General features: G+C 39.0%; 1 long non-coding RNA gene across 1 annotated transcript; it reads left to right on the top strand.

The window, feature by feature from the left end:
* Positions 1-24,805, top strand: LOC122813412. The gene is made up of 10 exons (XR_006366680.1): positions 1-75; positions 2,667-2,804; positions 5,400-5,537; positions 8,132-8,269; positions 10,864-11,001; positions 13,597-13,734; positions 16,330-16,467; positions 19,059-19,196; positions 21,793-21,930; positions 24,521-24,805. It is a non-coding gene; the product is annotated as an uncharacterized LOC122813412 (long non-coding RNA).
* Positions 24,806-25,095: the final 290 nt, after the last annotated feature.

Raw genomic sequence — 25,095 nt, 5'->3', positions numbered from 1 at the left:
CTGAAAAATAGGGCAAAGTAAAGAAAACCTCTAAACAGCTTCCAAGACACACTTTGCTTTTGAAAGTTAGTGAAAGTATGTATTGACACTGGTACACATAAACTGTTGTCTAATTGCTTGAAGAGACCCTTGCTTGGAAAACCCAGCCTCTCAGACAGGTTTGCCAGCAGCCATACCCTCTCAAAAGCCTTTCTTTTCTGTCTTGCATTGCTTCAAATACTACTTCTAACTCCCTTTTCTTTCTCTCTTCTGCTTTTCCTCACTTCCACTCAGACTACTGGTCTCTTACTGGGCATCTCCTTTTCCTCCATAGTATCAGACCTCCTGGCGTTGTCTCAAACTTAGTTTTCTTACATCATAACTCAGACCTTATTTCTAAATACCTTTAAACTTATTTACACTGTTCTCAGCTTGCCTTTCTCTGCTCCCAGCTTTCTCAGTCTTGCCTATACTCCTTCCTTACTTGCACTTGCCATTCCTACTACTTTCCCTCCTTTCTCACCCTGACCATCTTCCTATCAGCATCCAAACCTGTGGCTACACTTTCTCACTCCCAGACTTACCTGCTGAATTTCCCAGACTTTGCTGATTGTCTTCATCCACACTCTGCTCTCTTGTCTCTGTTATTCTCTTGTCCTACTTTATTGTAAGGCTTGTTCACTAACTCACCTTATCGTATCTTAATATCTCCTTCTTCTAACTTGAATCTTATCAAACACTAGCTCCTTCTCTACCTACTCATCTTATTCTGCTTATCTCCCTATCTTCTCTGTTACCCCATACACTCTACTATTGTAGCTCCTCCTCCAACCTAGACCTTTCATACCTACTACCTGTCCATCTTCCTCTTACCTCACGACTACTGCCCTATTTCCCGCCTCTAGGCTTTCCCCCTCCCCCCTCACCTCCTATCTCACCTTATAAGTATACCCCGTACTCAGGGTCGCCATCTTTTTTCCACTACCCTTCCTCTGGCTGCTGTGCTCCCTGCTCCGAGCTTGATACGGGGTAAGCAACAAAATGCTCGATCGGGGAACTCTGATTGTTCCTTGTTGTAATATCTGCTTAATTTGTTTTAAGTGTTTTCTCTGTTATGCGTTGTGATACACTGTATAAATGCTCGCATAGTCAGTGATGTTAGTGAGTTATATCTTCTTATACTGTATTTTAAGTCTTTTTCCCTGTTATGCGAATACACTGTACACATGCTTGCATGGTCAAAGATGTTAGTGACTACACATGTATGGCATATTTAGTCTACTCTTTAAGTCTTACAAGTGTTTTTTCCCTGTTTTGCGATAGTCTGTCTGATTCACTGCTACGCTATATAATGCTCGCATAGTCAGCGATGTTACTGAGTATACATTTACTACGTATCTAGTCTTCTCTGCCTAATTTCATTGTCACCTTATGTTACCTTGCTCCTGTTTTAACTGTTTGATAGTAATATAACCGTAAGCAATACTTTTCCTACGTCTGCCGCATACATACTAATTAACGGCATGCTGTTCGATCCGAATTGTTAACATTATCGGCAAATTACCTTGTGTAGACAATAGTGTCTCGCCAGATGGATTATATGTTTTATTTTCATAACAACACGAACTGGCTTAACTGTGCTGTGGCTGGAAGTGTAGCCCAAACATCATAGCCCTAAGCCAATACTGCCTTAATCTGCCGCTCATATATTATTAGTGGCTTCCTGCTCGTGAAATACTGCAGAATATACCTGGACATTGCTCTATGTAGACTTCTGAGTCTCACCAAACTAACCACAAGTGTTACTGTTCTAAACTATATCTTGTAATGTATATACGCTAACTGCTATAGCGTTTACCACGTGCTAAACTCCTACACAAGCGATATTGTTCTAAACTATACCTTGTAATGTATATACGCTATTATTTCAGTCTGAGACTCTTTCTGTGACCTTACTACCACTATAGCGTTCACCACGTGCTAAACTCCTACTACTGTAGGGCTGTCCTATAGTTTTGATGCCCTACTACCTTAGAGTATATATTATTTAACCAAATATTGTATTATCTACTACTACTTCTGACTAATATACTTAGTCAGACTTTGTGCAGATTTACAGAGCAACTGCTCTCCGTACCTGATATATACATTTAGCTACTGTTACTGTTGCTTGATATATTCGGCTAGAATGTGTTTAGATTCACAAAGTAGCTGATCTAGGTACTATACTTGAATTTTGAGCCTCTTGCTTTAGAGTGCTCTCTATTAATCATTCTGAACAGAAGACTAACCTCGCAGGCATGCTGCTTTGTTGTAATATGCACACTTGCCTGTGTAATTGTTGATGTTAGGTTTTGTATGACTTTTAAACAGTCTCAGTATTTTCTCTCCAAGGCCTGTATAGTTGCAACAGTATGATACAGTGACTTTTCCAATACCTATGCTAGGCAATTTTTCTTTGAAATAGCAATATAATTTTGTCAACTTACTCTACAAAAGTGTTTTTCCCTTGCTATTATTGTAGCTCTTTATCCAACCTTATAGAAATTTAGTCCACTGTTTATTTGAATTGTATTGATTAATGATTACTATGTACTATTACTGCTTGCTATTGTAGAGTGTATGAAACTTCTATTTTTGTTTTTTGTGCTGCAAACCTTACTACCTCTTTTTCTCCTTTTCTATAGTTCTAAAACTGTGTTCTAGTCTGTCTCTGCACCAAATACCTGCCATCTCCCATTTGGACACCACTGAAAAATAGGGCAAAGTAAAGAAAACCTCTAAACAGCTTCCAAGACACACTTTGCTTTTGAAAGTTAGTGAAAGTATGTATTGACACTGGTACACATAAACTGTTGTCTAATTGCTTGAAGAGACCCTTGCTTGGAAAACCCAGCCTCTCAGACAGGTTTGCCAGCAGCCATACCCTCTCAAAAGCCTTTCTTTTCTGTCTTGCATTGCTTCAAATACTACTTCTAACTCCCTTTTCTTTCTCTCTTCTGCTTTTCCTCACTTCCACTCAGACTACTGGTCTCTTACTGGGCATCTCCCTTTTCCTCCATAGTATCAGACCTCCTGGCGTTGTCTCAAACTTAGTTTTCTTACATCATAACTCAGACCTTATTTCTAAATACCTTTAAACTTATTTACACTGTTCTCAGCTTGCCTTTCTCTGCTCCCAGCTTTCTCAGTCTTGCCTATACTCCTTCCTTACTTGCACTTGCCATTCCTACTACTTTCCCTCCTTTCTCACCCTGACCATCTTCCTATCAGCATCCAAACCTGTGGCTACACTTTCTCACTCCCAGACTTACCTGCTGAATTTCCCAGACTTTGCTGATTGTCTTCATCCACACTCTGCTCTCTTGTCTCTGTTATTCTCTTGTCCTACTTTATTGTAAGGCTTGTTCACTAACTCACCTTATCGTATCTTAATATCTCCTTCTTCTAACTTGAATCTTATCAAACACTAGCTCCTTCTCTACCTACTCATCTTATTCTGCTTATCTCCCTATCTTCTCTGTTACCCCATACACTCTACTATTGTAGCTCCTCCTCCAACCTAGACCTTTCATACCTACTACCTGTCCATCTTCCTCTTACCTCACGACTACTGCCCTATTTCCCGCCTCTAGGCTTTCCCCCTCCCCCCTCACCTCCTATCTCACCTTATAAGTATACCCCGTACTCAGGGTCGCCATCTTTTTTCCACTACCCTTCCTCTGGCTGCTGTGCTCCCTGCTCCGGAGCTTGATACTGGGTAAGCAACTAAATGCTCGATCTGGGTACTCTGATTGTTCCTTGATGTTATATCTGCTTACATTGTTTTTAAGTGTTTTTCTCTGTTATGCGTTGTGATACACTGTATAAATGCTCGCATAGTCAGTGATGTTAGTGAGTTATATCTTCTTATACTGTATTTTAAGTCTTTTTCCCTGTTATGCGAATACACTGTACACATGCTTGCATGGTCAAAGATGTTAGTGACTACACATGTATGGCATATTTAGTCTACTCTTTAAGTCTTACAAGTGTTTTTTCCCTGTTTTGCGATAGTCTGTCTGATTCACTGCTACGCTATATAATGCTCGCATAGTCAGCGATGTTACTGAGTATACATTTACTACGTATCTAGTCTTCTCTGCCTAATTTCATTGTCACCTTATGTTACCTTGCTCCTGTTTTAACTGTTTGATAGTAATATAACCGTAAGCAATACTTTTCCTACGTCTGCCGCATACATACTAATTAACGGCATGCTGTTCGATCCGAATTGTTAACATTATCGGCAAATTACCTTGTGTAGACAATAGTGTCTCGCCAGATGGATTATATGTTTTATTTTCATAACAACACGAACTGGCTTAACTGTGCTGTGGCTGGAAGTGTAGCCCAAACATCATAGCCCTAAGCCAATACTGCCTTAATCTGCCGCTCATATATTATTAGTGGCTTCCTGCTCGTGAAATACTGCAGAATATACCTGCACATTGCTCTATGTAGACTTCTGAGTCTCACCAAACTAACCACAAGTGTTACTGTTCTAAACTATATCTTGTAATGTATATACGCTAACTGCTATAGCGTTTACCACGTGCTAAACTCCTACACAAGCGATATTGTTCTAAACTATACCTTGTAATGTATATACGCTATTATTTCAGTCTGAGACTCTTTCTGTGACCTTACTACCACTATAGCGTTCACCACGTGCTAAACTCCTACTACTGTAGGGCTGTCCTATAGTTTTGATGCCCTACTACCTTAGAGTATATATTATTTAACCAAATATTGTATTATCTACTACTACTTCTGACTAATATACTTAGTCAGACTTTGCGCAGATTTACAGAGCAACTGCTCTCCGTACCTGATATATACATTTAGCTACTGTTACTGTTGCTTGATATATTCGGCTAGAATGTGTTTAGATTCACAAAGTAGCTGATCTAGGTACTATACTTGAATTTTGAGCCTCTTGCTTTAGAGTGCTCTCTATTAATCATTCTGAACAGAAGACTAACCTCGCAGGCATGCTGCTTTGTTGTAATATGCACACTTGCCTGTGTAATTGTTGATGTTAGGTTTTGTATGACTTTTAAACAGTCTCAGTATTTTCTCTCCAAGGCCTGTATAGTTGCAACAGTATGATACAGTGACTTTTCCAATACCTATGCTAGGCAATTTTTCTTTGAAATAGCAATATAATTTTGTCAACTTACTCTACAAAAGTGTTTTTCCCTTGCTATTATTGTAGCTCTTTATCCAACCTTATAGAAATTTAGTCCACTGTTTATTTGAATTGTATTGATTAATGATTACTATGTACTATTACTGCTTGCTATTGTAGAGTGTATGAAACTTCTATTTTTGTTTTTGTGCTGCAAACCTTACTACCTCTTTTTCTCCTTTTTCTATAGTTCTAAAACTGTGTTCTAGTCTGTCTCTGCACCAAATACCTGCCATCTCCCATTTGGACACCACTGAAAAATAGGGCAAAGTAAAGAAAACCTCTAAACAGCTTCCAAGACACACTTTGCTTTTGAAAGTTAGTGAAAGTATGTATTGACACTGGTACACATAAACTGTTGTCTAATTGCTTGAAGAGACCCTTGCTTGGAAAACCCAGCCTCTCAGACAGGTTTGCCAGCAGCCATACCCTCTCAAAAGCCTTTCTTTTCTGTCTTGCATTGCTTCAAATACTACTTCTAACTCCCTTTTCTTTCTCTCTTCTGCTTTTCCTCACTTCCACTCAGACTACTGGTCTCTTACTGGGCATCTCCCTTTTCCTCCATAGTATCAGACCTCCTGGCGTTGTCTCAAACTTAGTTTTCTTACATCATAACTCAGACCTTATTTCTAAATACCTTTAAACTTATTTACACTGTTCTCAGCTTGCCTTTCTCTGCTCCCAGCTTTCTCAGTCTTGCCTATACTCCTTCCTTACTTGCACTTGCCATTCCTACTACTTTCCCTCCTTTCTCACCCTGACCATCTTCCTATCAGCATCCAAACCTGTGGCTACACTTTCTCACTCCCAGACTTACCTGCTGAATTTCCCAGACTTTGCTGATTGTCTTCATCCACACTCTGCTCTCTTGTCTCTGTTATTCTCTTGTCCTACTTTATTGTAAGGCTTGTTCACTAACTCACCTTATCGTATCTTAATATCTCCTTCTTCTAACTTGAATCTTATCAAACACTAGCTCCTTCTCTACCTACTCATCTTATTCTGCTTATCTCCCTATCTTCTCTGTTACCCCATACACTCTACTATTGTAGCTCCTCCTCCAACCTAGACCTTTCATACCTACTACCTGTCCATCTTCCTCTTACCTCACGACTACTGCCCTATTTCCCGCCTCTAGGCTTTCCCCCTCCCCCCTCACCTCCTATCTCACCTTATAAGTATACCCCGTACTCAGGGTCGCCATCTTTTTTCCACTACCCTTCCTCTGGCTGCTGTGCTCCCTGCTCCGCTGCTTGATACTGGGTAAGCAACTAAATGCTCGATCTGGGTACTCTGATTGTTCCTTGATGTTATATCTGCTTACATTCTGTTTGAGTGTTTTCTCTGTTATGCGTTGTGATACACTGTATAAATGCTCGCATAGTCAGTGATGTTAGTGAGTTATATCTTCTTATACTGTATTTTAAGTCTTTTTCCCTGTTATGCGAATACACTGTACACATGCTTGCATGGTCAAAGATGTTAGTGACTACACATGTATGGCATATTTAGTCTACTCTTTAAGTCTTACAAGTGTTTTTTCCCTGTTTTGCGATAGTCTGTCTGATTCACTGCTACGCTATATAATGCTCGCATAGTCAGCGATGTTACTGAGTATACATTTACTACGTATCTAGTCTTCTCTGCCTAATTTCATTGTCACCTTATGTTACCTTGCTCCTGTTTTAACTGTTTGATAGTAATATAACCGTAAGCAATACTTTTCCTCGTCTGCCGCATACATACTAATTAACGGCATGCTGTTTGATCCAAATTGTTAACATTATCGGCAAATTACCTTGTGTAGACAATAGTGTCTCGCCAGATGGATTATATGTTTTATTTTCATAACAACACGAACTGGCTTAACTGTGCTGTGGCTGGAAGTGTAGCCCAAACATCATAGCCCTAAGCCAATACTGCCTTAATCTGCCGCTCATATATTATTAGTGGCTTCCTGCTCGTGAAATACTGCAGAATATACCTGCACATTGCTCTATGTAGACTTCTGAGTCTCACCAAACTAACCACAAGTGTTACTGTTCTAAACTATATCTTGTAATGTATATACGCTAACTGCTATAGCGTTTACCACGTGCTAAACTCCTACACAAGCGATATTGTTCTAAACTATACCTTGTAATGTATATACGCTATTATTTCAGTCTGAGACTCTTTCTGTGACCTTACTACCACTATAGCGTTCACCACGTGCTAAACTCCTACTACTGTAGGGCTGTCCTATAGTTTTGATGCCCTACTACCTTAGAGTATATATTATTTAACCAAATATTGTATTATCTACTACTACTTCTGACTAATATACTTAGTCAGACTTTGCGCAGATTTACAGAGCAACTGCTCTCCGTACCTGATATATACATTTAGCTACTGTTACTGTTGCTTGATATATTCAGCTAGAATGTGTTTAGATTCACAAAGTAGCGGATCTAGGTACTATACTTGAATTTTGAGCCTCTTGCTTTAGAGTGCTCTCTATTAATCATTCTGAACAGAAGACTAACCTCGCAGGCATGCTGCTTTGTTGTAATATGCACACTTGCCTGTGTAATTGTTGATGTTAGGTTTTGTATGACTTTTAAACAGTCTCAGTATTTTCTCTCCAAGGCCTGTATAGTTGCAACAGTATGATACAGTGACTTTTCCAATACCTATGCTAGGCAATTTTTCTTTGAAATAGCAATATAATTTTGTCAACTTACTCTACAAAAGTGTTTTTCCCTTGCTATTATTGTAGCTCTTTATCCAACCTTATAGAAATTTAGTCCACTGTTTATTTGAATTGTATTGATTAATGATTACTATGTACTATTACTGCTTGCTATTGTAGAGTGTATGAAACTTCTATTTTTGTTTTTTGTGCTGCAAACCTTACTACCTCTTTTTCTCCTTTTTCTATAGTTCTAAAACTGTGTTCTAGTCTGTCTCTGCACCAAATACCTGCCATCTCCCATTTGGACACCACTGAAAAATAGGGCAAAGTAAAGAAAACCTCTAAACAGCTTCCAAGACACACTTTGCTTTTGAAAGTTAGTGAAAGTATGTATTGACACTGGTACACATAAACTGTTGTCTAATTGCTTGAAGAGACCCTTGCTTGGAAAACCCAGCCTCTCAGACAGGTTTGCCAGCAGCCATACCCTCTCAAAAGCCTTTCTTTTCTGTCTTGCATTGCTTCAAATACTACTTCTAACTTCCTTTTCTTTCTCTCTTCTGCTTTTCCTCACTTCCACTCAGACTACTGGTCTCTTACTGGGCATCTCCCTTTTCCTCCATAGTATCAGACCTCCTGGCGTTGTCTCAAACTTAGTTTTCTTACATCATAACTCAGACCTTATTTCTAAATACCTTTAAACTTATTTACACTGTTCTCAGCTTGCCTTTCTCTGCTCCCAGCTTTCTCAGTCTTGCCTATACTCCTTCCTTACTTGCACTTGCCATTCCTACTACTTTCCCTCCTTTCTCACCCTGACCATCTTCCTATCAGCATCCAAACCTGTGGCTACACTTTCTCACTCCCAGACTTACCTGCTGAATTTTCCCAGACTTTGCTGATTGTCTTCATCCACACTCTGCTCTCTTGTCTCTGTTATTCTCTTGTCCTACTTTATTGTAAGGCTTGTTCACTAACTCACCTTATCGTATCTTAATATCTCCTTCTTCTAACTTGAATCTTATCAAACACTAGCTCCTTCTCTACCTACTCATCTTATTCTGCTTATCTCCCTATCTTCTCTGTTACCCCATACACTCTACTATTGTAGCTCCTCCTCCAACCTAGACCTTTCATACCTACTACCTGTCCATCTTCCTCTTACCTCACGACTACTGCCCTATTTCCCGCCTCTAGGCTTTCCCCCTCCCCCCTCACCTCCTATCTCACCTTATAAGTATACCCCGTACTCAGGGTCGCCATCTTTTTTCCACTACCCTTCCTCTGGCTGCTGTGCTCCCTGCTCCGGAGCTTGATACTGGGTAAGCAACTAAATGCTCGATCTGGGTACTCTGATTGTTCCTTGATGTTATATCTGCTTACATTGTTTTTAAGTGTTTTTCTCTGTTATGCGTTGTGATACACTGTATAAATGCTCGCATAGTCAGTGATGTTAGTGAGTTATATCTTCTTATACTGTATTTTAAGTCTTTTTCCCTGTTATGCGAATACACTGTACACATGCTTGCATGGTCAAAGATGTTAGTGACTACACATGTATGGCATATTTAGTCTACTCTTTAAGTCTTACAAGTGTTTTTTCCCTGTTTTGCGATAGTCTGTCTGATTCACTGCTACGCTATATAATGCTCGCATAGTCAGCGATGTTACTGAGTATACATTTACTACGTATCTTGTCTTCTCTGCCTAATTTCATTGTCACCTTATGTTACCTTGCTCCTGTTTTAACTGTTTGATAGTAATATAACCGTAAGCAATACTTTTCCTCGTCTGCCGCATACATACTAATTAACGGCATGCTGTTTGATCCAAATTGTTAACATTATCGGCAAATTACCTTGTGTAGACAATAGTGTCTCGCCAGATGGATTATATGTTTTATTTTCATAACAACACGAACTGGCTTAACTGTGCTGTGGCTGGAAGTGTAGCCCAAACATCATAGCCCTAAGCCAATACTGCCTTAATCTGCCGCTCATATATTATTAGTGGCTTCCTGCTCGTGAAATACTGCAGAATATACCTGCACATTGCTCTATGTAGACTTCTGAGTCTCACCAAACTAACCACAAGTGTTACTGTTCTAAACTATATCTTGTAATGTATATACGCTAACTGCTATAGCGTTTACCACGTGCTAAACTCCTACACAAGCGATATTGTTCTAAACTATACCTTGTAATGTATATACGCTATTATTTCAGTCTGAGACTCTTTCTGTGACCTTACTACCACTATAGCATTCACCACGTGCTAAACTCCTACTACTGTAGGGCTGTCCTATAGTTTTGATGCCCTACTACCTTAGAGTATATATTATTTAACCAAATATTGTATTATCTACTACTACTTCTGACTAATATACTTAGTCAGACTTTGCGCAGATTTACAGAGCAACTGCTCTCCGTACCTGATATATACATTTAGCTACTGTTACTGTTGCTTGATATATTCGGCTAGAATGTGTTTAGATTCACAAAGTAGCTGATCTAGGTACTATACTTGAATTAGAGCCTCTTGCTTTTGAGTGCTCTCTATTAATCATTCTGAACAGAAGACTAACCTCGCAGGCATGCTGCTTTGTTGTAATATGCACACTTGCCTGTGTAATTGTTTATGTTAGGTTTTGTATGACTTTTAAACAGTCTCAGTATTTTCTCTCCAAGGCCTGTATAGTTGCAACAGTATGATACAGTGACTTTTCCAATACCTATGCTAGGCAATTTTTCTTTGAAATAGCAATATAATTTTGTCAACTTACTCTACAAAAGTGTTTTCCCTTGCTATTATTGTAGCTCTTTATCCAACCTTATAGAAATTTAGTCCACTGTTTATTTGAATTGTATTGATTAATGATTACTATGTACTATTACTGCTTGCTATTGTAGAGTGTATGAAACTTCTATTTTTGTTTTTTGTGCTGCAAACCTTACTACCTCTTTTTCTCCTTTTTCTATAGTTCTAAAACTGTGTTCTAGTCTGTCTCTGCACCAAATACCTGCCATCTCCCATTTGGACACCACTGAAAAATAGGGCAAAGTAAAGAAAACCTCTAAACAGCTTCCAAGACACACTTTGCTTTTGAAAGTTAGTGAAAGTATGTATTGACACTGGTACACATAAACTGTTGTCTAATTGCTTTAAGAGACCCTTGCTTGGAAAACCCAGCCTCTCAGACAGGTTTGCCAGCAGCCATACCCTCTCAAAAGCCTTTCTTTTCTGTCTTGCATTGCTTCAAATACTACTTCTAACTTCCTTTTCTTTCTCTCTTCTGCTTTTCCTCACTTCCACTCAGACTACTGGTCTCTTACTGGGCATCTCCCTTTTCCTCCATAGTATCAGACCTCCTGGCATTGTCTCAAACTTAGTTTTCTTACATCATAACTCAGACCTTATTTCTAAATACCTTTAAACTTATTTACACTGTTCTCAGCTTGCCTTTCTCTGCTCCCAGCTTTCTCAGTCTTGCCTATACTCCTTCCTTACTTGCACTTGCCATTCCTACTACTTTCCCCTCCTTTCTCACCCTGACCATCTTCCTATCAGCATCCAAACCTGTGGCTACACTTTCTCACTCCCAGACTTACCTGCTGAATTTCCCAGACTTTGCTGATTGTCTTCATCCACACTCTGCTCTCTTGTCTCTGTTATTCTCTTGTCCTACTTTATTGTAAGGCTTGTTCACTAACTCACCTTATCGTATCTTAATATCTCCTTCTTCTAACTTGAATCTTATCAAACACTAGCTCCTTCTCTACCTACTCATCTTATTCTGCTTATCTCCCTATCTTCTCTGTTACCCCATACACTCTACTATTGTAGCTCCTCCTCCAACCTAGACCTTTCATACCTACTACCTGTCCATCTTCCTCTTACCTCACGACTACTGCCCTATTTCCCGCCTCTAGGCTTTCCCCCTCCCCCCTCACCTCCTATCTCACCTTATAAGTATACCCCGTACTCAGGGTCGCCATCTTTTTTCCACTACCCTTCCTCTGGCTGCTGTGCTCCCTGCTCCGGAGCTTGATACTGGGTAAGCAACTAAATGCTCGATCTGGGTACTCTGATTGTTCCTTGATGTTATATCTGCTTACATTGTTTTTAAGTGTTTTTCTCTGTTATGCGTTGTGATACACTGTATAAATGCTCGCATAGTCAGTGATGTTAGTGAGTTATATCTTCTTATACTGTATTTTAAGTCTTTTTCCCTGTTATGCGAATACACTGTACACATGCTTGCATGGTCAAAGATGTTAGTGACTACACATGTATGGCATATTTAGTCTACTCTTTAAGTCTTACAAGTGTTTTTTCCCTGTTTTGCGATAGTCTGTCTGATTCACTGCTACGCTATATAATGCTCGCATAGTCAGCGATGTTACTGAGTATACATTTACTACGTATCTTGTCTTCTCTGCCTAATTTCATTGTCACCTTATGTTACCTTGCTCCTGTTTTAACTGTTTGATAGTAATATAACCGTAAGCAATACTTTTCCTCGTCTGCCGCATACATACTAATTAACGGCATGCTGTTTGATCCAAATTGTTAACATTATCGGCAAATTACCTTGTGTAGACAATAGTGTCTCGCCAGATGGATTATATGTTTTATTTTCATAACAACACGAACTGGCTTAACTGTGCTGTGGCTGGAAGTGTAGCCCAAACATCATAGCCCTAAGCCAATACTGCCTTAATCTGCCGCTCATATATTATTAGTGGCTTCCTGCTCGTGAAATACTGCAGAATATACCTGCACATTGCTCTATGTAGACTTCTGAGTCTCACCAAACTAACCACAAGTGTTACTGTTCTAAACTATATCTTGTAATGTATATACGCTAACTGCTATAGCGTTTACCACGTGCTAAACTCCTACACAAGCGATATTGTTCTAAACTATACCTTGTAATGTATATACGCTATTATTTTAGTCTGAGACTCTTTCTGTGACCTTACTACCACTATAGCATTCACCACGTGCTAAACTCCTACTACTGTAGGGCTGTCCTATAGTTTTGATGCCCTACTACCTTAGAGTATATATTATTTAACCAAATATTGTATTATCTACTACTACTTCTGACTAATATACTTAGTCAGACTTTGCACAGATTTACAGAGCAACTGCTCTCCGTACCTGATATATACATTTAGCTACTGTTACTGTTGCTTGATATATTCGGCTAGAATGTGTTTAGATTCACAAAGTAGCTGATCTAGGTACTATACTTGAATTAGAGCCTCTTGCTTTTGAGTGCTCTCTATTAATCATTCTGAACAGAAGACTAACCTCGTAGGCATGCTGCTTTGTTGTAATATGCACACTTGCCTGTGTAATTGTTTATGTTAGGTTTTGTATGACTTTTAAACAGTCTCAGTATTTTCTCTCCAAGGCCTGTATAGTTGCAACAGTATGATACAGTGACTTTTCCAATACCTATGCTAGGCAATTTTTCTTTGAAATAGCAATATAATTTTGACAACTTACTCTACAAAAGTGTTTTTCCCTTGCTATTATTGTAGCTCTTTATCCAACCTTATAGAAATTTAGTCCACTGTTTATTTGAATTGTATTGATTAATGACTACTATGTACTATTACTGCTTGCTATTGTAGAGTGTATGAAACTTCTATTTTTGTTTTTTGTGCTGCAAACCTTACTACCTCTTTTTCTCCTTTTTCTATAGTTCTAAAACTGTGTTCTAGTCTGTCTCTGCACCAAATACCTGCCATCTCCCATTTGGACACCACTGAAAAATAGGGCAAAGTAAAGAAAACCTCTAAACAGCTTCCAAGACACACTTTGCTTTTGAAAGTTAGTGAAAGTATGTATTGACACTGGTACACATAAACTGTTGTCTAATTGCTTTAAGAGACCCTTGCTTGGAAAACCCAGCCTCTCAGACAGGTTTGCCAGCAGCCATACCCTCTCAAAAGCCTTTCTTTTCTGTCTTGCATTGCTTCAAATACTACTTCTAACTTCCTTTTCTTTCTCTCTTCTGCTTTTCCTCACTTCCACTCAGACTACTGGTCTCTTACTGGGCATCTCCCTTTTCCTCCATAGTATCAGACCTCCTGGCATTGTCTCAAACTTAGTTTTCTTACATCATAACTCAGACCTTATTTCTAAATACCTTTAAACTTATTTACACTGTTCTCAGCTTGCCTTTCTCTGCTCCCAGCTTTCTCAGTCTTGCCTATACTCCTTCCTTACTTGCACTTGCCATTCCTACTACTTTCCCTCCTTTCTCACCCTGACCATCTTCCTATCAGCATCCAAACCTGTGGCTACACTTTCTCACTCCCAGACTTACCTGCTGAATTTTCCCAGACTTTGCTGATTGTCTTCATCCACACTCTGCTCTCTTGTCTCTGTTATTCTCTTGTCCTACTTTATTGTAAGGCTTGTTCACTAACTCACCTTATCGTATCTTAATATCTCCTTCTTCTAACTTGAATCTTATCAAACACTAGCTCCTTCTCTACCTACTCATCTTATTCTGCTTATCTCCCTATCTTCTCTGTTACCCCATACACTCTACTATTGTAGCTCCTCCTCCAACCTAGACCTTTCATACCTACTACCTGTCCATCTTCCTCTTACCTCACGACTACTGCCCTATTTCCCGCCTCTAGGCTTTCCCCCTCCCCCCTCACCTCCTATCTCACCTTATAAGTATACCCCGTACTCAGGGTCGCCATCTTTTTTCCACTACCCTTCCTCTGGCTGCTGTGCTCCCTGCTCCGGAGCTTGATACTGGGTAAGCAACTAAATGCTCGATCTGGGTACTCTGATTGTTCCTTGATGTTATATCTGCTTACATTGTTTTTAAGTGTTTTTCTCTGTTATGCGTTGTGATACACTGTATAAATGCTCGCATAGTCAGTGATGTTAGTGAGTTATATCTTCTTATACTGTATTTTAAGTCTTTTTCCCTGTTATGCGAATACACTGTACACATGCTTGCATGGTCAAAGATGTTAGTGACTACACATGTATGGCATATTTAGTCTACTCTTTAAGTCTTACAAGTGTTTTTTCCCTGTTTTGCGATAGTCTGTCTGATTCACTGCTACGCTATATAATGCTCGCATAGTCAGCGATGTTACTGAGTATACATTTACTACGTATCTTGTCTTCTCTGCCTAATTTCATTGTCACCTTATGTTACCTTGCTCCTGTTTTAACTGTTTGATAGTAATATAACCGTAAGCAATACTTTTCCTACGTCTGCCGCATACATACTAATTAACGGCATGCTGTTTGATCCAAATTGTTAACATTATCGGCAAATTACCTTGTGTAGACAATAGTGTCTCGCCAGATGGATTATATGTTTTATTTTCATAACAACACGAACTGGCTTAACTGTGCTGTGGCTTGAAGTGTAGCCCAAACATCATAGCCCGAAGCCAATACTGCCTTAATCTGCCGCTCATATATTATTAGTGGCTTCCTGCTCGTGAAATACTGCAGAATATACCTGCACATTGCTCTATGTAGACTTCTGAGTCTCACCAAACTAACCACAAGTGTTACTGTTCTAAACTATATCTTGTAATGTATATACGCTAACTGCTATAGCGTTTACCACGTGCTAAACTCCTACACAAGCGATATTGTTCTAAACTATACCTTGTAATGTATATACGCTATTATTTTAGTCTGAGACTCTTTCTGTGACCTTACTACCACTATAGCATTCACCACGTGCTAAACTCCTACTACTGTAGGGCTGTCCTATAGTTTTGATGCCCTACTACCTTAGAGTATATATTATTTAACCAAATATTGTATTATCTACTACTACTTCTGACTAATATACTTAGTCAGACTTTTATAGATTTACAGAGCAACTGCTCTCCGTACCTGATATATACATTTAGCTACTGTTACTGTTGCTCGATATATTCGGCTAGAATGTGTTTAGATTCACAAAGTAGCTGATCTAGGTACTATACTTGAATTAGAGCCTCTTGCTTTTGAGTGCTCTCTATTAATCATTCTGAACAGAAGACTAACCTCGTAGGCATGCTGCTTTGTTGTAATATGCACACTTGCCTGTGTAATTGTTTATGTTAGGTTTTGTATGACTTTTAAACAGTCTCAGTATTTTCTCTCCAAGGCCTGTATAGTTGCAACAGTATGATACAGTGACTTTTCCAATACCTATGCTAGGCAATTTTTCTTTGAAATAGCAATATAATTTTGACAACTTACTCTACAAAAGTGTTTTTCCCTTGCTATTATTGTAGCTCTTTATCCAACCTTATAGAAATTTAGTCCACTGTTTATTTGAATTGTATTGATTAATGACTACTATGTACTATTACTGCTTGCTATTGTAGAGTGTATGAAACTTCTATTTTTGTTTTTTGTGCTGCAAACCTTACTACCTCTTTTTCTCCTTTTTCTATAGTTCTAAAACTGTGTTCTAGTCTGTCTCTGCACCAAATACCTGCCATCTCCCATTTGGACACCACTGAAAAATAGGGCAAAGTAAAGAAAACCTCTAAACAGCTTCCAAGACACACTTTGCTTTTGAAAGTTAGTGAAAGTATGTATTGACACTGGTACACATAAACTGTTGTCTAATTGCTTTAAGAGACCCTTGCTTGGAAAACCCAGCCTCTCAGACAGGTTTGCCAGCAGCCATACCCTCTCAAAAGCCTTTCTTTTCTGTCTTGCATTGCTTCAAATACTACTTCTAACTTCCTTTTCTTTCTCTCTTCTGCTTTTCCTCACTTCCACTCAGACTACTGGTCTCTTACTGGGCATCTCCCTTTTCCTCCATAGTATCAGACCTCCTGGCATTGTCTCAAACTTAGTTTTCTTACATCATAACTCAGACCTTATTTCTAAATACCTTTAAACTTATTTACACTGTTCTCAGCTTGCCTTTCTCTGCTCCCAGCTTTCTCAGTCTTGCCTATACTCCTTCCTTACTTGCACTTGCCATTCCTACTACTTTCTCCTCCTTTCTCACCCTGACCATCTTCCTATCAGCATCCAAACCTGTGGCTACACTTTCTCACTCCCAGACTTACCTGCTGAATTTTCCAGACTTTGCTGATTGTCTTCATCCACACTCTGCTCTCTTGTCTCTGTTATTCTCTTGTCCTACTTTATTGTAAGGCTTGTTCACTAACTCACCTTATCGTATCTTAATATCTCCTTCTTCTAACTTGAATCTTATCAAACACTAGCTCCTTCTCTACCTACTCATCTTATTCTGCTTATCTCCCTATCTTCTCTGTTACCCCATACACTCTACTATTGTAGCTCCTCCTCCAACCTAGACCTTTCATACCTACTACCTGTCCATCTTCCTCTTACCTCACGACTACTGCCCTATTTCCCGCCTCTAGGCTTTCCCCCTCCCCCCTCACCTCCTATCTCACCTTATAAGTATACCCCGTACTCAGGGTCGCCATCTTTTTTCCACTACCCTTCCTCTGGCTGCTGTGCTCCCTGCTCCGGAGCTTGATACTGGGTAAGCAACTAAATGCTCGATCTGGGTACTCTGATTGTTCCTTGATGTTATATCTGCTTACATTGTTTTAAGTGTTTTCTCTGTTATGCGTTGTGATACACTGTATAAATGCTCGCATAGTCAGTGATGTTAGTGAGTTATATCTTCTTATACTGTATTTTAAGTCTTTTTCCCTGTTATGCGAATACACTGTACACATGCTTGCATGGTCAAAGATGTTAGTGACTACACATGTATGGCATATTTAGTCTACTCTTTAAGTCTTACAAGTGTTTTTTCCCTGTTTTGCGATAGTCTGTCTGATTCACTGCTACGCTATATAATGCTCGCATAGTCAGCGATGTTACTGAGTATACATTTACTACGTATCTTGTCTTCTCTGCCTAATTTCATTGTCACCTTATGTTACCTTGCTCCTGTTTTAACTGTTTGATAGTAATATAACCGTAAGCAATACTTTTCCTCGTCTGCCGCATACATACTAATTAACGGCATGCTGTTTGATCCAAATTGTTAACATTATCGGCAAATTACCTTGTGTAGACAATAGTGTCTCGCCAGATGGATTATATGTTTTATTTTCATAACAACACGAACTGGCTTAACTGTGCTGTGGCTTGAAGTGTAGCCCAAACATCATAGCCCGAAGCCAATACTGCCTTAATCTGCCGCTCATATATTATTAGTGGCTTCCTGCTCGTGAAATACTGCAGAATATACCTGCACATTGCTCTATGTAGACTTCTGAGTCTCACCAAACTAACCACAAGTGTTACTGTTCTAAACTATATCTTGTAATGTATACGCTAACTGCTATAGCGTTTACCACGTGCTAAACTCCTACACAAGCGATATTGTTCTAAACTATACCTTGTAATGTATATACGCTATTATTTTAGTCTGAGACTCTTTCTGTGACCTTACTACCACTATAGCATTCACCACGTGCTAAACTCCTACTACTGTAGGGCTGTCCTATAGTTTTGATGCCCTACTACCTTAGAGTATATATTATTTAACCAAATATTGTATTATCTACTACTACTTCTGACTAATATACTTAGTCAGACTTTGCGCAGATTTACAGAGCAACTGCTCTCCGTACCTGATATATACATTTAGCTACTGTTACTGTTGCTCGATATATTCGGCTAGAATGTGTTTAGATTCACAAAGTAGCTGATCTAGGTACTATACTTGAATTAGAGCCTCTTGCTTTTGAGTGCTCTCTATTAATCATTCTGAACAGAAGACTAACCTCGTAGGCATGCTGCTTTGTTGTAATATGCACACTTGCCTGTGTAATTGTTTATGTTAGGTTTTGTATGACTTTTAAACAGTCTCAGTATTTTCTCTCCAAGGCCTGTATAGTTGCAACAGTATGATACAGTGACTTTTCCAATACCTATGCTAGGCAATTTTTCTTTGAAATAGCAATATAATTTTGACAACTTACTCTACAAAAGTGTTTTTCCCTTGCTATTATTGTAGCTCTTTATCCAACCTTATAGAAATTTAGTCCACTGTTTATTTGAATTGTATTGATTAATGACTACTATGTACTATTACTGCTTGCTATTGTAGAGTGTATGAAACTTCTATTTTTGTTTTTTGTGCTGCAAACCTTACTACCTCTTTTTCTCCTTTTTCTATAGTTCTAAAACTGTGTTCTAGTCTGTCTCTGCACCAAATACCTGCCATCTCCCATTTGGACACCACTGAAAAATAGGGCAAAGTAAAGAAAACCTCTAAACAGCTTCCAAGACACACTTTGCTTTTGAAAGTTAGTGAAAGTATGTATTGACACTGGTACACATAAACTGTTGTCTAATTGCTTTAAGAGACCCTTGCTTGGAAAACCCAGCCTCTCAGACAGGTTTGCCAGCAGCCATACCCTCTCAAAAGCCTTTCTTTTCTGTCTTGCATTGCTTCAAATACTACTTCTAACTTCCTTTTCTTTCTCTCTTCTGCTTTTCCTCACTTCCACTCAGACTACTGGTCTCTTACTGGGCATCTCCCTTTTCCTCCATAGTATCAGACCTCCTGGCATTGTCTCAAACTTAGTTTTCTTACATCATAACTCAGACCTTATTTCTAAATACCTTTAAACTTATTTACACTGTTCTCAGCTTGCCTTTCTCTGCTCCCAGCTTTCTCAGTCTTGCCTATACTCCTTCCTTACTTGCACTTGCCATTCCTACTACTTTGCGCTCCTTTCTCACCCTGACCATCTTCCTATCAGCATCCAAACCTGTGGCTACACTTTCTCACTCCCAGACTTACCTGCTGAATTTTCCAGACTTTGCTGATTGTCTTCATCCACACTCTGCTCTCTTGTCTCTGTTATTCTCTTGTCCTACTTTATTGTAAGGCTTGTTCACTAACTCACCTTATCGTATCTTAATATCTCCTTCTTCTAACTTGAATCTTATCAAACACTAGCTCCTTCTCTACCTACTCATCTTATTCTGCTTATCTCCCTATCTTCTCTGTTACCCCATACACTCTACTATTGTAGCTCCTCCTCCAACCTAGACCTTTCATACCTACTACCTGTCCATCTTCCTCTTACCTCACGACTACTGCCCTATTTCCCGCCTCTAGGCTTTCCCCCTCCCCCCTCACCTCCTATCTCACCTTATAAGTATACCCCGTACTCAGGGTCGCCATCTTTTTTCCACTACCCTTCCTCTGGCTGCTGTGCTCCCTGCTCCGGAGCTTGATACTGGGTAAGCAACTAAATGCTCGATCTGGGTACTCTGATTGTTCCTTGATGTTATATCTGCTTACATTGTTTTTAAGTGTTTTTCTCTGTTATGCGTTGTGATACACTGTATAAATGCTCGCATAGTCAGTGATGTTAGTGAGTTATATCTTCTTATACTGTATTTTAAGTCTTTTTCCCTGTTATGCGAATACACTGTACACATGCTTGCATGGTCAAAGATGTTAGTGACTACACATGTATGGCATATTTAGTCTACTCTTTAAGTCTTACAAGTGTTTTTTCCCTGTTTTGCGATAGTCTGTCTGATTCACTGCTACGCTATATAATGCTCGCATAGTCAGCGATGTTACTGAGTATACATTTACTACGTATCTTGTCTTCTCTGCCTAATTTCATTGTCACCTTATGTTACCTTGCTCCTGTTTTAACTGTTTGATAGTAATATAACCGTAAGCAATACTTTTCCTACGTCTGCCGCATACATACTAATTAACGGCATGCTGTTTGATCCAAATTGTTAACATTATCGGCAAATTACCTTGTGTAGACAATAGTGTCTCGCCAGATGGATTATATGTTTTATTTTCATAACAACACGAACTGGCTTAACTGTGCTGTGGCTGGAAGTGTAGCCCAAACATCATAGCCCTAAGCCAATACTGCCTTAATCTGCCGCTCATATATTATTAGTGGCTTCCTGCTCGTGAAATACTGCAGAATATACCTGCACATTGCTCTATGTAGACTTCTGAGTCTCACCAAACTAACCACAAGTGTTACTGTTCTAAACTATATCTTGTAATGTATATACGCTAACTGCTATAGCGTTTACCACGTGCTAAACTCCTACACAAGCGATATTGTTCTAAACTATACCTTGTAATGTATATACGCTATTATTTTAGTCTGAGACTCTTTCTGTGACCTTACTACCACTATAGCATTCACCACGTGCTAAACTCCTACTACTGTAGGGCTGTCCTATAGTTTTGATGCCCTACTACCTTAGAGTATATATTATTTAACCAAATATTGTATTATCTACTACTACTTCTGACTAATATACTTAGTCAGACTTTATGAGATTTACAGAGCAACTGCTCTCCGTACCTGATATATACATTTAGCTACTGTTACTGTTGCTTGATATATTCGGCTAGAATGTGTTTAGATTCACAAAGTAGCTGATCTAGGTACTATACTTGAATTTAGAGCCTCTTGCTTTTGAGTGCTCTCTATTAATCATTCTGAACAGAAGACTAACCTCGTAGGCATGCTGCTTTGTTGTAATATGCACACTTGCCTGTGTAATTGTTTATGTTAGGTTTTGTATGACTTTTAAACAGTCTCAGTATTTTCTCTCCAAGGCCTGTATAGTTGCAACAGTATGATACAGTGACTTTTCCAATACCTATGCTAGGCAATTTTTCTTTGAAATAGCAATATAATTTTGACAACTTACTCTACAAAAGTGTTTTTCCCTTGCTATTATTGTAGCTCTTTATCCAACCTTATAGAAATTTAGTCCACTGTTTATTTGAATTGTATTGATTAATGACTACTATGTACTATTACTGCTTGCTATTGTAGAGTGTATGAAACTTCTATTTTTGTTTTTTGTGCTGCAAACCTTACTACCTCTTTTTCTCCTTTTTCTATAGTTCTAAAACTGTGTTCTAGTCTGTCTCTGCACCAAATACCTGCCATCTCCCATTTGGACACCACTGAAAAATAGGGCAAAGTAAAGAAAACCTCTAAACAGCTTCCAAGACACACTTTGCTTTTGAAAGTTAGTGAAAGTATGTATTGACACTGGTACACATAAACTGTTGTCTAATTGCTTTAAGAGACCCTTGCTTGGAAAACCCAGCCTCTCAGACAGGTTTGCCAGCAGCCATACCCTCTCAAAAGCCTTTCTTTTCTGTCTTGCATTGCTTCAAATACTACTTCTAACTCCTTTTCTTTCTCTCTTCTGCTTTTCCTCACTTCCACTCAGACTACTGGTCTCTTACTGGGCATCTCCCTTTTCCTCCATAGTATCAGACCTCCTGGCATTGTCTCAAACTTAGTTTTCTTACATCATAACTCAGACCTTATTTCTAAATACCTTTAAACTTATTTACACTGTTCTCAGCTTGCCTTTCTCTGCTCCCAGCTTTCTCAGTCTTGCCTATACTCCTTCCTTACTTGCACTTGCCATTCCTACTACTTTCCCTCCTTTCTCACCCTGACCATCTTCCTATCAGCATCCAAACCTGTGGCTACACTTTCTCACTCCCAGACTTACCTGCTGAATTTCCCAGACTTTGCTGATTGTCTTCATCCACACTCTGCTCTCTTGTCTCTGTTATTCTCTTGTCCTACTTTATTGTAAGGCTTGTTCACTAACTCACCTTATCGTATCTTAATATCTCCTTCTTCTAACTTGAATCTTATCAAACACTAGCTCCTTCTCTACCTACTCATCTTATTCTGCTTATCTCCCTATCTTCTCTGTTACCCCATACACTCTACTATTGTAGCTCCTCCTCCAACCTAGACCTTTCATACCTACTACCTGTCCATCTTCCTCTTACCTCACGACTACTGCCCTATTTCCCGCCTCTAGGCTTTCCCCCTCCCCCCTCACCTCCTATCTCACCTTATAAGTATACCCCGTACTCAGGGTCGCCATCTTTTTTCCACTACCCTTCCTCTGGCTGCTGTGCTCCCTGCTCCGGAGCTTGATACTGGGTAAGCAACTAAATGCTCGATCTGGGTACTCTGATTGTTCCTTGATGTTATATCTGCTTACATTGTTTTAAGTGTTTTCTCTGTTATGCGTTGTGATACACTGTATAAATGCTCGCATAGTCAGTGATGTTAGTGAGTTATATCTTCTTATACTGTATTTTAAGTCTTTTTCCCTGTTATGCGAATACACTGTACACATGCTTGCATGGTCAAAGATGTTAGTGACTACACATGTATGGCATATTTAGTCTACTCTTTAAGTCTTACAAGTGTTTTTTCCCTGTTTTGCGATAGTCTGTCTGATTCACTGCTACGCTATATAATGCTCGCATAGTCAGCGATGTTACTGAGTATACATTTACTACGTATCTAGTCTTCTCTGCCTAATTTCATTGTCACCTTATGTTACCTTGCTCCTGTTTTAACTGTTTGATAGTAATATAACCGTAAGCAATACTTTTCCTACGTCTGCCGCATACATACTAATTAACGGCATGCTGTTTGATCCAAATTGTTAACATTATCGGCAAATTACCTTGTGTAGACAATAGTGTCTCGCCAGATGGATTATATGTTTTATTTTCATAACAACACGAACTGGCTTAACTGTGCTGTGGCTGGAAGTGTAGCCCAAACATCATAGCCCTAAGCCAATACTGCCTTAATCTGCGCTCATATATTATTAGTGGCTTCCTGCTCGTGAAATACTGCAGAATATACCTGCACATTGCTCTATGTAGACTTCTGAGTCTCACCAAACTAACCACAAGTGTTACTGTTCTAAACTATATCTTGTAATGTATATACGCTAACTGCTATAGCGTTTACCGTGCTAAACTCCTACACAAGCGATATTGTTCTAAACTATACCTTGTAATGTATATACGCTATTATTTCAGTCTGAGACTCTTTCTGTGACCTTACTACCACTATAGCATTCACCACGTGCTAAACTCCTACTACTGTAGGGCTGTCCTATAGTTTTGATGCCCTACTACCTTAGAGTATATATTATTTAACCAAATATTGTATTATCTACTACTACTTCTGACTAATATACTTAGTCTGACTTTCTTATAGATTTACAGAGCAACTGCTCTCCGTACCTGATATATACATTTAGCTACTGTTACTGTTGCTTGATATATTCGGCTAGAATGTGTTTAGATTCACAAAGTAGCTGATCTAGGTACTATACTTGAATTTTGAGCCTCTTGCTTTAGAGTGCTCTCTATTAATCATTCTGAACAGAAGACTAACCTCGCAGGCATGCTGCTTTGTTGTAATATGCACACTTGCCTGTGTAATTGTTGATGTTAGGTTTTGTATGACTTTTAAACAGTCTCAGTATTTTCTCTCCAAGGCCTGTATAGTTGCAACAGTATGATACAGTGACTTTTCCAATACCTATGCTAGGCAATTGTTCTTTGAAATAGCAATATAATTTTGTCAACTTACTCTACAAAAGTGTTTTTCCCTTGCTATTATTGTAGCTCTTTATCCAACCTTATAGAAATTTAGTCCACTGTTTATTTGAATTGTATTGATTAATGATTACTATGTACTATTACTGCTTGCTATTGTAGAGTGTATGAAACTTCTATTTTTGTTTTTGTGCTGCAAACCTTACTACCTCTTTTTCTCCTTTTTCTATAGTTCTAAAACTGTGTTCTAGTCTGTCTCTGCACCAAATACCTGCCATCTCCCATTTGGACACCACTGAAAAATAGGGCAAAGTAAAGAAAACCTCTAAACAGCTTCCAAGACACACTTTGCTTTTGAAAGTTAGTGAAAGTATGTATTGACACTGGTACACATAAACTGTTGTCTAATTGCTTGAAGAGACCCTTGCTTGGAAAACCCAGCCTCTCAGACAGGTTTGCCAGCAGCCATACCCTCTCAAAAGCCTTTCTTTTCTGTCTTGCATTGCTTCAAATACTACTTCTAACTCCTTTTCTTTCTCTCTTCTGCTTTTCCTCACTTCCACTCAGACTACTGGTCTCTTACTGGGCATCTCCTTTTCCTCCATAGTATCAGACCTCCTGGCGTTGTCTCAAACTTAGTTTTCTTACATCATAACTCAGACCTTATTTCTAAATACCTTTAAACTTATTTACACTGTTCTCAGCTTGCCTTTCTCTGCTCCCAGCTTTCTCAGTCTTGCCTATACTCCTTCCTTACTTGCACTTGCCATTCCTACTACTTTCCCTCCTTTCTCACCCTGACCATCT

The sequence above is a fragment of the Protopterus annectens genome, chromosome 10.part0 (genome assembly GCF_019279795.1).
Source record: "Protopterus annectens isolate FY-2018-M chromosome 10.part0, PAN1.0, whole genome shotgun sequence".
Taxonomy (NCBI): Eukaryota; Metazoa; Chordata; order Ceratodontiformes; family Protopteridae; genus Protopterus; species Protopterus annectens.
This window is presented reverse-complemented; position numbering and strand designations above follow the sequence as displayed.